The following is a 17,434-nucleotide window of genomic DNA, read 5'->3' as shown; positions in this document are numbered from 1 at the left end:
AAAATTGCTGTACAAGGAAAAAGGAATGTTTTCCACGATATGTGGACTGATGTGGTGAAAAAGGCAAAAAGTTTAGATCTTCACGAACCTTTGATTCCTAGACCACGAAAGAGACCTAAACGATACGAAGATGGCAGCAATCCACATGCATTTGATAGTCCCGAAGATATGTTTCGTAAAATATATTTTGAAATTGTCGATATGTCCGTCAATTCACTAAATGAAAGATTTGATTCGAAAACAACAAAGTTTATGTCAGATTGTGAAGATTTTGCTACAGGACAAGTTATTAACGCAGACGATGTTGTAAATTTCTATGGAAATGATTTTGACAAAGACAGGTTATTACTACATCGTAATATGTTTTTAGATATTTGTAAAACAGAAAAAATACTGATAAATGATATATCTGACATTATTACAGTTTTAGCTCCTACAGGTACTAATAAATATGAGTCATTGAAAGATTTAATTCCAGAATTCGTTAAATTAATAAAAATTATGTTGACAGTACCTGTAACATCTTGTACATCGGAAAGATCTTTCTCCACTCTAAAACGTTTAAAAACATATTTAAGATCAACGATGCCCTTGTCGCTGCGTTCAGGTTTCTCTCCCCTCGCTTACTTTCTGTTTTGAAATGTACAGTTTTTCCAAGTACGACCTTTTTGAGTACTTTGGCTCGCATCAAGTGATTATTCCTCCATATGGGAATGATGTTTGGGAAAATAAAGAATTGTTTGTTGAGACCCTGCAGTTGATAGAGGGTAGTTTGGTTGCTTATACTGATGCTTCCAAATCGGCAAGTAGTGGTGTTGGTTGTGCCTTTTTCATACCTGCTATTGATTACCATGCCAGTTTTAAACTTAATCCATCGACTAGTATTTTTGCGGCGGAAGCAACAGCAATTTTTGAGGCGTTAAAGTATGTAGATAGAAATATACGCCCAAATAGTAGCGTTAGTATATTCACCGATTCAAAAAGTGTCCTACTATCTATAAAACAACGGAAACACTTCTCGAAATACCACCCTGTTATAGTGGAAATTTTGAATAATCTCACTAGGTTGAATGATCAAGGCCATGTGGTAAAACATTTATGGGTGAAGGCTCACGCTGGTTTTGTCCATAATGAGCGCGTAGATAAGATAGCTAAGGCGGCCTTTCGGGACGGCAAGCGGGTTGAAAACAAACTTTCTTCTTCTGAGGTCTTATCTATCTCTAGGGAGAAACTTGTAAAGGAGGACTGGTGCAGACACTGGAATCAAACATATCAGCACAGGCAGACGCAGTACATTCGAGTTAATCCCCGTATACTTTACCATCAATGGTATAGTGGGCGTGATGTTTCTAGAAATTTCTTTTCAACTATCGTCAGGCTGAAGTCCAGGCACGGATGTTACCGTGTCCATCTATATAAAATTAATATTTTACAGTCCCCCAATTGTTCGTACGGGTTTGAGACGGAGGATTTGAATCATATAATTTTCAACTGCGTGAAATACGAATCATATCTACCGGAATTCATCAGTTCTTTGCTATCGCACGGTTTCTCCTTGCCACTTGATGTTATTACGATTGTAAGTAGAAATAGTTTTGAGATTTTTAAAATTATTTTTGTTTTCATGAGGAAGAGTGCCATTATTATTTGATATCTTTTATTGTTTAAAATTACTTCTTGTGAATCTTAATTAGTCGTTTTGCACTGTGGCTTATGGGCTAGGATCCCGCAGAGCCATAAAAAAAAAAAAGATCAACGATGAACGCGAATTTAGCAATCCTCCACGTTCATAAAGAATTAAATAAATCGTTAGATATTAATAAAATCATAAACTTATTTATTAACGTGAATCAAACATGCAGAAATACGTTTTCAATTACATAGATAAATACATAAATATAATATGTAAATATGTTTTTATTATAGAATATTTTTTAGTTAAATTATATCTATTGTTTTTTGTTGTTTTCTTGCTGTTCAATCTATTGTTTATTTGAGTTTTAGAGAATAAAATATTTGTTTTTTGATTTATTTACCACTTATTATTTTATTTAGACAGGGGGAGGTACAGGGATATACCTTGCTAGGTATACGTGTGAACTTAAAAAAAATAATAAATATGATCATCTAAAAGGTATACCACCTGAAAAAGTTCAGCCCCCCCTTAAATATTAAAAAGTCGGCGCCACTGAAAGGTCTTCCTAAAGCCGTAGACAGTCGAGACTTGATGCAGGAATTTGGAAAATTTAAAGCAGGAAGCAATATCATTAATATAAATTAAAAATGTTGGTCTAAGATGGCTGCCTTGGGACACACCGAAAGAGATGGACTTATAACCGGATAGAAAGCTACCAACCTTGACTGCCTAACTTCTATCTGATAAATATGATATAATCCAGTGAACAATGCCATTTGGGATGTTAAAGGAAGAGAGTTTTTGAACAAGAATTGTATGGTCAATCTTGTCGAAGGCTTTAGAATAATCACACAATAATCACATTTAATTCCAAACCTTCTTTAGAATAATCTGTGTAAATAGCATCGACTTGAGATTTTTCATTTAGGGCAGAATGAATAAAATGAACGTAGGATACCAAATTAATCTCAGCCGATCGTCCAGGCAAGAAACCGTGTTGTGCATGAATAAAAGAGTGAGTAATCACTGGCTAAAGTATTCCTGGACAGTTTTCTCAAAAACCTTGGGAATAGCCGAGAGAATAGAAATCGGGAGGTAATTTGAAACCAACTGCTTGTCGCCGGATTTAAAAATTGGGACGACGAAAGCCGTCTTCCACTTGCTCGGAAAAGCCGCTTCAAGTAATGACTTCGCAAAAATTAAAAACAGGGGTGAAGACAGTTCACTAGCAAACTGCTTTAGAAAGGATGAAACACCCGTGCCACCGGGAATCGCTGAACGATCGATGGTGCCATCTACAAAAATCGACGAGAAGTACCTTCCGAACGCAGATAAGATATCAGAATCCGAGTTCACAGTCGATCCATCAGCAGAAATCATGGATGCATCACGTTCATCACGTTCTATGTTCATTTTGGTACAAAAAATTCAAAGGGTGGATGGTGACTGTCGGGATCCACAAGTGGATCCATGCAGGGACGAATGCTCTCAACGCGTCCATTAGCGCATAATACAAGATCTAAAATTCTAGAATTATTATTCAAAACATTATTAAATTGACCAAAATAACAATATGAATAGACGGTAAGAAATTCCACAGCACGACCAATAATCTTGCTCTGTCATCCCGCCTCACATGGATCACACATCCTTTCGTCCAGACATTGATAGTTTTTCTTCCTTGCGATTGCTCGAGCTTTATTAAAAAGATCCATATTTTTAGCTGTGAGATGTTCGTTAATGTACAAGTTGTTATCAACGATATCCGGCAGAGACAAACCGCGGCCATTAGTGTTGCGACTATATAATTTGGCCGCGCCAAGAACACGATCACGAGTCATTCTAGATGTAAACTTAACAATAATGGACTTAACGCGTGGTTTATCTTTTTCAAGGGATGGTCTATGAGTTCTAACCATAGTCCTAGTCCTATATCCTCATCCCTCACATCCACAATTACAGATACCATTATCAAGTTTCTAAGAGATCTCCTTACACCAGTAATAACACAAATTAAACAATTAATCGCAAATTCCCTACTTACTAACCTTATTAATGAATAATAACAGCCGAACCATACAAGATCACCGTTATGAACTGGAACGTAAACGCAATAAAGAACCAACGTACGGAAGTCATTGAATTTTTCAAATAGCTGGCATTACTGAAACACATTTAAAGCAAAGTGAAAGATATAACCTATACAGAAAGGACCAGAATTCTACAACAGCTGCCGGTGAAGCTGCTATTTTAGTTAAAAAGGAATACAGCATGTATGTAGTTGGCGTTAAAATAAAAACAATAGATGGTACCAACTTGAATTTAGTTTCTGTTTACAAGCAACCAAACAAATCGCTGATACAAAACGACATAACATGTATATTTAACTCTAATACTCACATTCATGTGATAGGCGACTTAAATTGTAAAAATAAAATATCCCCTGTCGTACTTATAACTCAAATGGAATTAAATTAGAACAAATGTTGACAGTAAATGCATTACAAATAATACCACCTGAAGAATACACTTATTATCCCTATCAACGAGATCGACTACCAGACATAGTTCAACACGTACTCAATGAATTAAGCTCAGATCTCGTACCAGTAATCATATCATTTCAGAGGTTTTCAAGAAGCTATGAACCACCACCAACATTGATAACTGGTAGACTAAACTGAGAAATTTTTCGTGAAACTCTGGATCGTATGAATAAAATCCCAATTAATTTGGATTGTAAAGAAGGAATAGATCAAGCAATTTCCAATTACACAAATAATATATGTGAAAGTGTAAAATCATCAACAATTCCCTATAGAAAACAAAATTGTAAATCTTTAATAGTGACACCAGCTGCAATATTAAAACTAATAAAACAAAAAAGTAACTGAGACGAGAATGGCAACAAACGAGGAGTTGTGAAACCAAAAACATGATAAACAATTTGACACTTCGCATTAAAAAAGAACTCGATTCATTTCGCTTTGAATGTTATCAACAACAAATAAGAATACATGAAAAAAATGATCCTGGTATGTGGAAAACAACAAAAACACTAACACAACACAGGCAGAATATAGGCTCTATCAGAGATGGACAAAATACACTTTATTCAGATACTGAAAAAAGCAATCTATTCGGCGATTACTTAGGAACGGTTTTTTGCCCTTCTACAACAATTAAAAATACGGACAGATTAAATGTATTAAATTATATTGAAAATCATACACCAGTCGCTAGTGAAACAGAACTAACATCACCCGATGAAATGAAGGAACTTATCAAACAACTTCCTAAAAAGAAATGTCCGGGGTATAATTTGATCACAACGAAATTTTAAAGTAACTCAGTAATAATATGATAATACTTTTAACAACACTTTTCAATGGCTGTCTGAGAAATGGGTATTTTCCAGATAAATGAAAGCATGCCTAAATCGTGGTTTTTCCAAAACCTGGAAAACACCACAAACAAGTAGATGGTTATCGTCCAATTAGTTTGCTAGTGGGCTTATCTAAAATTTTGGAAAAAGTCATTCAAAACCGACTGAAAACAGAATTATTGTCAGAAAAGACTATCCCACCATATCAATTTGGATTCAAAGCTAAACACTCAACGTGTTTCAAAAAGTTCTGCAAAAAGTTACCGAAGCCATCGAATGGGGATTTGAAGAGGAACAATATACAACAATAGTTTTCCTGGACTTTGCCAAAGCATTCGATAAAGTCTGGCAGGAAGGCTTAAAATACAAACTGCTACATTTAAAGCTATCACCATAACTAATACCTATATTATTCTCCTTCCTTGAAATACGATAATTACGTTCCAAATTAAAATAAACAACGAACTATCAAGAATTAAAACCATAAAAGCCGGAGTACCTCAAGGTAGCGTATTAGCTCCATTGCTATTCAATATATACGTTCACGATATTCCAACTGTCTCAGGAATGCTATCAATGTTTGCAGACGACACCGTCATAATTAGTCAGAACAACAATATTACTAAAACAACCGAGTAACTACAAGAATATAGATATCGTATGCAAATGGGCTAATAAATGGGGAATTGCAGTAAACCCGGCTAAAACACAATTAAAGATGTTCGCACTACGAAGATTCCGAGAACTTCCAGTGATATTAACAAATAACCAAGCTGTTTAATGGTCAAATGGAGCTGTTAAATATCTTGGAGTATATCTCGATACCAGACTTCACTGTGGTTTTCATATTAATCAAAAACTTAATGAAGCTAATGTGCGATTAAACCAACAATATCCTCTAATAAACCGAAGATCACAATTCAAAATAGAGAGCTCACTTTTATTCTATAAGTCACTACTAAGATCATTGTTAACTTATGCCATTTGTGTATGGTCAAATATTTCAAAAACTAATCTCCATAAACTACAAACGTTTCAAAATAAAATTCTAGCTACTAATGCAGCATGGTATATTAGAAACGACCATTTCATAAGGAACTTAACATTCCAAAAATAACTGATTTTATCAAAAATCTTAGGGAAAAGTTAATTAAAAATTTAAAAAAAACTGAAGGAGACAGAAAAACATCCACGTTTCACCTAAAAGAAAACTGCCACAAGATTTAGTCACCAATAACATAAGTAGTGAAGAGGAGAGAACTGATTAACCTCATACAGTACAAAGAAATAAAACTTTAATATTAAATATTATAAATATTGTGTATAAAATACAAAAATGTTGATCCAATAAAAGCTGAAATTAAAAAAAAAACATTAATCGTGGACAAAGTATAGTATTCTACTCACATATAATGAGCTATTATTCACTCAGGTTAATTACTGAGATAATACTTAACCCTCATTATATGCTCGTATAATAATATACTATTATTTCACACAGGCGGGCATAACAGGTGGCAGTTGTTTTAGTACCCATATCTGTCAAAATTTCCCTTAGTAACATATTAATTAGTTTCGATTCATTAATTGAGCATGTATACTTGATGCTAATTGTGGTGTTCCCTGGTTGCATTTTAAATTTTTATTACGCGTATTGTTCATTAAATAAAGATATGTTTCCTATACAGAATATTTTGCCCCTTCATATGATGAAAGTTTTATCTGAAACTTTTTTTGATAAAATGGATGGTATATGAGTTATTTGTATATGAGCCCGGTATATCATTGATTTTATTTCTTGTTAACCCAAATAGTTTAGTATAAAAAATTGTTTATCACTTTTAGCTTTTTTGGAAAATGGGTCAACTTTACAATTTTATATGGAACACCTTTTTAAAAGATGTCAATGGTTACACTCGGGATTTAGAGCATATTACAAAAAAACTTTTATAATAAAAATTATAACACTCGGGAAACGGACCATGTAGCAAAACAACTTTTGGAACGAAAGTCACAAAACGACATATTAAAAATATGAATCCAATCATTTTAATGGTTAATTTATGTAAATTATTTTCGTACCATTTTTTGAAATAGCTATTCCATTTTAAAAGAATTTAAACAAAAATTGTTTGAAAGTAAAATATCTTACAAGGGAAGTGTCACAACTGTGTCTCACCGATTTCGATGCAATTTGGTACAGTCATAGAATGGGCCAAAATAAGGTTCGCACATTTTTTTATACGTGCGGTAAAAGCCCCTGGGGCGAGTTATAGGGGTTGAAAGTTTGGAGAAAAAGTACGTTTTCACTTATATTTTGAAAACGAAAAGTGCTATCAAAATTTGGTAAATTGTAACTGATATTCATTTTAAAAGAGCTTTCTTTTGATGTGTCACACATATAGCAGAGGGTTAAAAAGGGCGAACTACCCCTATTTTTTTGGAATTATTTAAAAACCACCCTATCGATTTTGGCGGCATTAAGTATACTTCTAGTGCGTTCAAAAATATTAGTTAAGGGTTTTTTCCCATTCGCCCTAGATCAACCCCAGCGAAGTTACGGGGGTTAACATGTAAGCACTTTTCGTAAGAATGATGTGATAAAATTGTCAGGTATTTTGAAAATACTTTAAACAAAACCGTAAATTAGTCGCACAATAAAATGTTTAGTGTAAAATAAGGCATAATACACCATATAGGGGTTGTTGGGGTTATCCACCCCCTTAAAAATTAATTCTATCCCGGGCGTTATTTGTCGATTACGGCGAAATTTGGTACTGTGTTTGTTTTATATTTGAAGTAAAAATTTTTGAAAATGGTTATAAGGGTTACAAATTAGGGGTAGTTTTTTGTTTATACCTCGAAGATGAAAACTGCCATCGTAACTGTGGTATTGTTTTTTAAAAATCTATCTATCGATGTTCCACGAGGTAAACTACCCTCATTTTCTTTAAATAATAAATATAAAACTACTAGATAAATAAGATATTTTATTTATTTATGAGTTAAAAAGCAACTGACAAAAAAAATAGTTCAATATACCAAAGAAGTTTATTCTACATTACTAATTGACGTTTTTTATGTATTATATTAATTTTCAATATTAAATTTATTTTTATTCTACGTAGTGTTGGCAAAAATGAAAGTCGTGGAAAAAATGTTTTAAACATAAGGATTTTTTACACCATGCACATGTTATGACCGCTATATCCCCACAGATATCACACGTTGGCTTCTCACTCGAAAAGCAAACTTCCACGGGATTTTCAAAATGGTCTGGTCTCTCCTCTATATAGCCACTTGCAAACCATGCGTATTTAAAAACATTTATAAACCGAGGGGAAGCCAACTGGTTATGCGTCAACGATTGCAATTTTAATATGTTATCCCTCTGATGTAAATTGACATCATACTGGTAAAGAATAATCTGATCAGAGAATCTTCTAATAAAATTTTTCCATATTCTGAAACCAAATACATCTAGGGGCTGTATTTGACCTGTTGTCCCTGCAGGTATAGATAAATGTTTAAAATTAGTACCTGATGGAGTTATTTCACTAATAACTTCAGGACAATGGCCACTCCAAGAATCTAATAATAATAATGATTTAGAACCAGTATTTGGAAAATATACATTTTGGAGCCAATTTTTCATGTGTTCTGAAGTTAACTTTCCAGATTTTGATGCCAAAACGTATATATTGTCTGCTTTAAACATTGTATTTGCTACCCTCGGTCCAAAGCTGCCAGAGGGTTCTTTTAAAACAATAAAAAGTGGAGAAAGAAGTTTCCCATCAGCAGATATTACGGGTTGAATTGTGTAACTGTGCGTTGTAGATGACACCGACTGGACCACACTTTCTACGGTTTTAACTCCTAAATCGCTTAATGTTCTTCCCGAATGGAATTCCAAGTTAAAACCGCTCTGATCCGAATTGTAGGTGTTTTCAGGTCCATATATTTGGATTTGTAGCTTTGCCTCTTTAACGAAATCTTTTGCTAAAGTTTTTACTCGATCAACATTTCCAATTTGTTTTTGGGATAGAAATTTTGTTATTTTTCGGCTTACTAACCGATTTGCTTTCTTAAAACGTTGCACCCAGCTATGAGATGCTTTGAACAGTTGAGGAGATAAATTCTTTTCATTTCTAGCTTGTATAGCCCATCTGCGTATATCAATATCATGTAGTGGCAATTTATTATCTACGGCGGCTCTCGCTTGATTAATTACAAATTCGGTAATTTCTGCTAATTTTTCTTTGTATGTCCCTCTTTCTTCAATATATTTAGACCATCTGTGCAATTGGGTCTTTGACGTTACTTTTCGGTATTTGTTTTTTACGGTTTCTAGTTTCAAATAACCTTTCTTCCCACTTGTCCAGTAATTTACCGCCTCTAATTTGTACTCGTAGTCGATGTCATCCTTCAATGGACAATGAGCATCAGTATCTTCTACAAACCTGTCAGTTGTATCCTGGTCTTCAATAATTTGCTGACCGTCATTGATGCCATTGGATGAATCGAAAATTAATACAGTTTCGTCTTCAATTTGCATATTGTAGTCTTCCATACTTTCCATTAAAATACGCTGTATATTTTCTTTTAAACTAACTTCTGCTTCATTTACAGGAGTCTGGGGAATATTCATAACAGTAAAAACTGTCATTAGCAAATTTAAAACGTTTATTGGGTTTATTGTAACCATTGCTTCTGTCAGTTGCTCTGAAACTAAAATCTACCCACTGGGCACACGTTCTTTTATACTAGAAAAAACTATTTTGAGAAATGACCTTTAGCAAGCGGCACTAAAAAAACAAATATTGTGCCAAAATTTTTTTGGTAGGTGTATTTTTGGCAACATTATGTAGAATAAAAATAAACTAATAAACTATATAAAACAAACACAGTACCAAATTTCGCCGTAATCAACAAGTAATGCCCGGGATAGAATTAATTTTTAAGGGGGTGGTTAACCCCAACCACCCCTAAATGGTGTATTATGCCTTATTTTACATTAAACATTTTATTGTGCGACTAATTTACGGTTTTGTTAAAGTATTTTCAAAATACCTGACAATTTTATCACATCATTCTTACGAAAAGTGGTTACATGTTAACCCCCGTAACTTCGCTGGGGATGATCTAGAGCGAATGGGAAAAAACCCTTAACTAATATTTTTGAACGTGCTGGAAGTATACTTAATGCCGCCAAAATCGATAGGGTGGTTTTTAAATAATTCCAAAAAAATAGGGGTAGTTCGCCCTTCTTAACCCTCTGGTATATGTGTGATACATCAAAAGAAAGCTCTTTTAAAATGAATATCAGTTACAATTTACCAAATTTTGATAGCACTTTTCATTTTTAAAATATAAGTGAAAACGTACTTTTTCTCCAAACTTTCAACCCCTATAACTCGCCCCAGGGGCTTTTACCGCACGTATAAAAAAATGTACGAACCTTATTTTGGCCCATTCTATGACTGTACCAAATTGCATCGAAATCGGTGAGACACAGTTGTGACACTTCCCTTGTTAGATAAAGAAAAATTTTGCTGTACTATTTTTTAATCATCTTGTTATCTTATTTAATGACTTTTTGGAAGTATAAAAGCCAAACGATTTAGATACAGAATTAGTTTTGGGCGAAACTTGAATATATACAATTTTTCTCCAGAAAAATAAAAAATGAAATTCAACATTTTTTTGTTACTAACTATTTTGGGTGTTTCTAGCATTCAAGGTTTGATTACTTTTACGATTTCTTATTTTATTTTTAATGGTTACATATCTTTTTCATTAGCTGCTTCCGTTGATACTTGTAATAAAAATCTGTCTAAAAAGGATCAAGGTAAACCAAAAAAACGTTAATTAATTTAGTAAAATCCAATAATTTAATTTATTTTTTCAGACGTACTGGAAGCATGTGTTAAAAAACTTCAAGAAAGTTTACAAATTCTTCGGGGCACTAGTGAGTTGTTTTTCTTTAAGATTTTTTTAATTAATAAATAAATAATTATTTAAAAATTACATTTTTTAGGGAAAAATTTAATTTCAGCATCTGAGAAAGGATCAAAGAATGGTGTTAAGGTCATAAATCTAATAAGTAAATATTTAAGTAAAAATTTAATTTATAAGAAATGTTCTTCTTGTTTTTAATTCTTAGTCGACAATATACAAGGACAAGATGATTTGGTCATAAATATCCGTAAGTCAATATTATTGCTATAAAGTATATTTAATGAACTATTTATAATTTATTTGTAGTTAAATCTGCAAAAGAATTAGAAGATTGTCTCAAGTGTGGCTTAGTAGAACAAGCTATTAAGAAGATAACATGTTGCCTAGAAAGTGCTGGTACTCAAACGAATTACCTCTTTAATTAAATTTAATAAAATGATGATTCGTTATTGTTTTTAGAGGGTCTCATCAAAATTTTGCAAACACAGTTAGGCTCGGAATTAGTTAATAACGTAATGGGGGATGACACGATTAAGTTAATTGATTAATTAATGGGTTATACAAACTCTAAAGGGTAAAATAATCAATCTTTCGATTGAATTTATTTTTAAATTTTCCCTTTTATGTTTTAGATTCATTAGATTGCAATGCAACGAAGAAATAAGGCGAATGTAGGAAATGATGGAAAACCAAATTAAAATAATACAATTTATTTTATTGTATCCAATTTCAGAAAGTTATAAAATAAGTTTGGTTTTCAATAAAATATTAAAAATAAAGTTTAATTTATGATTTATATTCACATATTTTATAAACTAACACAACAACATTAAATTTATGGTGTTTCAATTTCGCTTTGGACCAACAACTATCGACCGGTGTGAAGACAGCAATAAAACATAGCAGTAAAAATTTCCGATGATACCCGAACGCCCATAGACGTCCGTAACCGGACACACGGGGGCTCAATTTTTTCGAACAAAAAAAAAATTAGTATATTAAAATCTAAAAAATAATGGTAATGGTAATTAAAATCTACTCCAGCCAATTATCTATGTAGTGTGCCATGCACCACACAAAGTGTGCCATGTAAAATTGTTTTAATAAATGATTTGTTATATAATTTACAAAAGCAACAAAAAAAAACAAATTAATAATATAACAAGTTAATGCAGTAGAAAATATTGTATAAATTCAAATATTGTACATGATAAAATAACGATCATCGTACAATCTATATTGTAAATGTTCATAATTACCTCTCAATGCTTCACGATAAAATCAAAAATTGATTACCAACACTAACAAAGTCTACCGCCCGTTTTATAAATATTGATACCTATCTCTACAACGTGAGTAGGTAGCCTAGTGAAAAGTTGAATTAAAATGAAATAGTACGATATATTTCTTGAAAGCACAGTATTGTGGATCCTAACGAAGAACATTTCTAATACACCTGACCTACAAAAGCTTCTCTTTATAGCACCAAGATGGCGCCATCATCAATTTACATCTCATAATTACAAGGTTTTACACGCTAATACGAGGAGTCTCAAATATTTACTGTTAATCTGCTATTCTTGGGTCATAAAAGGGTCCTTCTTTGATGTCATTCTTTGTTCTTTTGCAAAATCGGACGAGCGCCTTTCTGCTCGGCTAATACGAATCTCGTTGTTCCCCAATTTTCACTTCTCACATCTATAACTTTAAAAATTGCTAAAAATCTGGTGTTGAAGATTATCACTGGCAACTTCAATTGTTTTCGCAACACAAAATAAAATAATAAATGTTTAGGATCGAAATTTGAAATAATCGTGTTTAACGATTCTATGATTCTGCATTCAAACAACTTTCGAGCTTTCCTGACAGTGGTGGATTTTCATCACTGGAACTTTTGTGGTTCGTGATTCGGCATGTCTTCGGATATCCTTCTTAACATGTTTTCATATCATTTATAATTTTTAAGTTATTATAAAAGTTTTAATTCAGAAACGTCTATTTAGAGGATTAGGGGATTTTTATTGTTTGTAAGTAAAATGACTAGTTGCAAAAAATTCTTTATGCACTATGTTCTTTTGATGTATTTTGAACAATTTTTGTTAATATCATTCATAACATTCACATCCACATCTTTTAATGCATGAGATGAAAATGATTTTGTACTTTAAATGAGCTAGGTTAATAATAATTACAGATGAGTTATAATCGCTTGCGGATAATGTTATATTGGTTCATTACAAACAATTTTCATCTTCAACATTCTTTCCTAGCATTTCTAGTTTTTCAGTTATGATTAACTGAAAAACACAGCTTTAACACATTAGCTTGTGAGGATTTTTTTGTTTGCATATTGTTTTAATTTTTGTGTTATAAATCATTTTATTAATTTATAAAAATAATAATATTTTAATGAGTATTTTTGAAATCCTTTAGTGTTTTAATTAATATTTTTTTAATAGCTAGTAAAATTTTTGAAGTGATCGACAATTTTTTTGTATTTTGCAATTTATCGCCGATTAAGTTTTAAATATTCGTATAAAATCCAGTTCTTGAAATATGAGTATGAAAATTTCCCTAAGTGTTAATAAGAGTGTGTTCTTTCCAATGAACCAACCCGTTTTGAAAAATATCTTTTAGTTTTTGAGAAAACAATATTTGAAGTTATGATAAAATTTTCGATGTTGCAATTTTCATCGATAACTTGCAAAATTCGCTATAAAATTAATTTCTTGAAGGATCCTTGTGGAAATATCACCAATTATTAATTAAAGTATTTCCTTTTTAATGTAACAAGCCGTTTTGAAAAATCGCTTTTAGTTTTTGAGAAATACATTTTTGAAGTGATCGACAATTTTTTCGAATTTAGCAATTTTCGCCGATTAAATTTTAAAAATTCGTATAAAATCCAGTTCTTGGAATATGAGTATGAAAATTTCCCTAACTGTTAATAAGAGTGTCATCTTCCCAATGAACCAACACGTTTTGAAAAATAACTTTTAGTTTTTGAGAAAACAATATTTGAAGTTTTGAAAAAAATTTCGATGTTGCAATAATTGTCATCGATAATTTTCATAATTCGCTATAAAATTAATTTCTTGAAGGATCCTTGTGGAAATATCACCAATTATTAATTAAAGTATCCTCTTTTTAATGCAACAAACTGTTTTGAGAAGTCGCTTTTTGTTTATGAGAAAAAAAATTTGGAAGTGATCGAAAATTTTTTCGAAATTTGCAATTTTTGCTGATTAAGTTTTGAAAATTCGTATAAAATCGATTTCTTGGTATATGAGTATGAACATTTCCAAAAATGTTAATAAAAGTGTCCTCTTTCCAATGAACCAAACCCGTTTTGAAAAATATCTTTTAGTTTTTGAGAAAACACTATTTGAAGTTATGATAAAATTTTCGATGTTGCAATCTTCATCGATAACTTGCAAAATTCGCTATAAAATTAATTTCTTGAAGGATCCTTGTAGAAATATCACCAATTATTAATTAAAGTATCCTCTTTTTAATGCAACAAGCCGTTTTGAGAAATCGCTTTTCGTTTTTGAGAAAAAAATTTTTGAAGTGATCGAAAATTTTTTTCAAATTTTGCAATTTTTGCTGATTAAGTTTTGAAAATGCGTATAAAATCGATTTCTTGGGATATAAGTATGAACATTTCCAAAAATGTTAATAAAAGTGTCCTCTTTCCAATGAACCAAACCCGTTTTGAAAAATATCTTTTAGTTTTTGAGAAAATAATATTTGGAGTTATGATAAAATTTTCGATGTTGCTTTCTTCATCGATAACTTGCAAAATTTGCTATAAAATTAATTTCTTGAAGGATCCTTGTGGAAATATCACCAATTATTAATTAAAGTATCCTCTTTTTAATGCAACAAGCCGTTTTGAGAAATCGCTTTTAGTTTTTGAGAAAACAATTTTTGAAGTGATCGAAAATTTTTTCGAATTTTGCAATTTTTGCTGATTAAGTTTTGAAAATGCGTATAAAATCGATTTCTTGGGATATGAGTATGAACATTTCCAAAAATGTTAATAAAAATGTCCTCTTTCCAATGAACCAAACCCGTTTTGAAAAATATCTTTTAGTTTTTGAGAAAATAATATTTGGAGTTATGATAAAATTTTCGATGTTGCTTTCTTCATCGATAACTTGCAAAATTTGCTATAAAATTAATTTCTTGAAGGATCCTTGTGGAAATATCACCAATTATTAATTAAAGTATCCTCTTTTTAATGCAACAAGCCGTTTTGAGAAATCGCTTTTAGTTTTTGAGAAAACAATTTTTGAAGTGATCGAAATTTTTTTCGAATTTTGCAATTTTTGCTGATTAAGTTTTGAAAATGCGTATAAAATCGATTTCTTGGGATATGAGTATGAACATTTCCAAAAATGTTAATAAAAATGTCCTCTTTCCAATGAATCAACCCGTTTTGAAAAATACCTTTTAATTTTTGAGAAAACAATATTTGAAGTTATGATAAAATTTTCGATGTTGCAATTTTCATCGATAACTTGCAAAATTCGCTACAAAATTAATTTCTTGAAGGATCCTTGTGGAAATATCACCAATTATTAATTAAAGTATCCCCTTTTTAATGCAACAAGCCGTTTTGAAAAATCTCTTTTAGTTTTTGAGAAATATATTTTTGAAGTGATCGACAATTTTTTCGAATTTAGCAATTTTCGCCGATTAAATTTTAAAAATGCGTATAAAATCCAGTTCTTGGAATATGAGTATGAAAATTTCCCTAACTGTTAATAAGAGTGTCTTCTTTCCAATGAACCAACCCGTTTTGAAAAATAGCTTTTAGTTTTTGAGAAAGCAACATTTGAAATTTTGAAAAAATTTTCCATGTTGCAATTGTCATCGATAATTTTCATAATTCGCTATAAAATTAATTTCTTGAAGGATCCTTGTGGAAATATCACCAATTATTAATTAAAGTATCCTCTTTTTAATGCAACAAACTGTTTTGAGACGTCGCTTTTTGTTTATGAGAAAAAAAATTTGGAAGTGATCGAAAATTTTTTCGAAATTTGCAATTTTTGCTGATTAAGTTTTGAAAATTCGTATAAAATCGATTTCTTGGGATATGAGTATGAACATTTCCAAAAATGTTAATAAAAGTGTCCTCTTTCCAATGAATCAACCCGTTTTGAAAAATATCTTTTAGTTTTTGAGAAAACAATGTTTGAAGTTATGATAAAATTTTCGATGTTGCAATTTTCATCGATAACTTGCAAAATTCGCTATAAAATTCATTCTTTGAAGGATCCTTGTGGAAATATCACCAATTATTAATTAAAGTATCCCCTTTTTAATGCAACAAGCCGTTTTGAGAAATCACTTTTAGTTTTTGAGAAAAAAAATTTTAAAGTAATCGACAATTTTTTCGAATTTTGCAATTTTCGCCGATTAAGTTTCAAAAATTTGTATAAAATCCAGTTTTTGGAATATGAGTATGAACATTTCCCAAAATGTTAATAAAAGTGTCCTCTTTCCAATGAACCAATACGTTTTGAAAAATAACTTTTAGTTTTTGAGAAAACAATATTTGAAGTTTTGATAAAATTCTGGATGTTGCAATTTTCATCGATAATTTTCAAAATTCGCTATAAAATTAATTTCTTGAAGGACCCTTGTGGAAATATCACCAATTATTGATTAAAGTATCCCCTTTTTAATGCAACAAGCCGTTTTGAAAAATCGTTTTTAGTTTTTGAGAAGTATATTTTTGAAGTGATCGACAATTTTTTCGAATTTTGCAATTTTCGCCGATTAAGTTTTAAAAATTCGTATAAAATCGATTTCTTTGAATATGAGTATGAACATTTCCCAAAATGTTAATAAAAGTGTTAAAAATGTTAATAACGTTTTGAAAAATAACTTTTAGTTTTTGAGAAAACAATATTTGAAGTTTTGATAAAATTTTCGATGTTGCAATTTTCATCGATAATTTTCAAAATTCGCTATAAAATTTGTTTCTTTTTATTTGTGGCAATATAGGTTATAGTTATAATTTAAATCCATTTTACCAGTTGTTAAATTATGAAAAGGTAATTAAATTTTATTTTCTAAATTTTCTCAACTTTTAAAACTGGTTTTATTAATTAAGTCTGACTAGTTTCGGCCCATGACCATACTCAGAGACTAATTTTACAAGAGTTCACAGAAAAGTCATATCGTTAAATATTAAGTTCACAAAGGTATTTATTCTAATAAAATTTTAAAAGATTAAAGACAAAATTGCAAGTTAACATGTTAAAATTGAAGAACGTTCTTCAATTTTTAATTTTTTTAATCTCAATAATCTTTAAAACATCGTGTTTCAAGAATATACTGACAATGAGATATTATAATGAAATAAACAGCATTTTAAAGCAAATTTGTAATATTTAAAACAATTTTATTAGTACAACCAAAATTACAATGTTGCATTTTAG

The 17,434-nt window shown here is 31.0% G+C and overlaps 1 long non-coding RNA gene across 1 annotated transcript; it reads left to right on the top strand.

The window, feature by feature from the left end:
- Nucleotides 1-11,511: 11,511 nt before the first annotated feature.
- LOC111417415 (uncharacterized) lies at nucleotides 11,512-11,775 on the top strand. The gene is made up of 2 exons (XR_002706680.2): nucleotides 11,512-11,553; nucleotides 11,612-11,775. It is a non-coding gene; the product is annotated as an uncharacterized lncRNA (long non-coding RNA).
- Nucleotides 11,776-17,434: the final 5,659 nt, after the last annotated feature.

Source organism: Onthophagus taurus, chromosome 11 (assembly GCF_036711975.1).
Source record: "Onthophagus taurus isolate NC chromosome 11, IU_Otau_3.0, whole genome shotgun sequence".
Taxonomy (NCBI): Eukaryota; Metazoa; Arthropoda; class Insecta; order Coleoptera; family Scarabaeidae; genus Onthophagus; species Onthophagus taurus.
The sequence above is the reverse complement of the archived record's forward strand: the minus strand, read 5'-3'. Positions and strand labels throughout refer to the sequence as shown.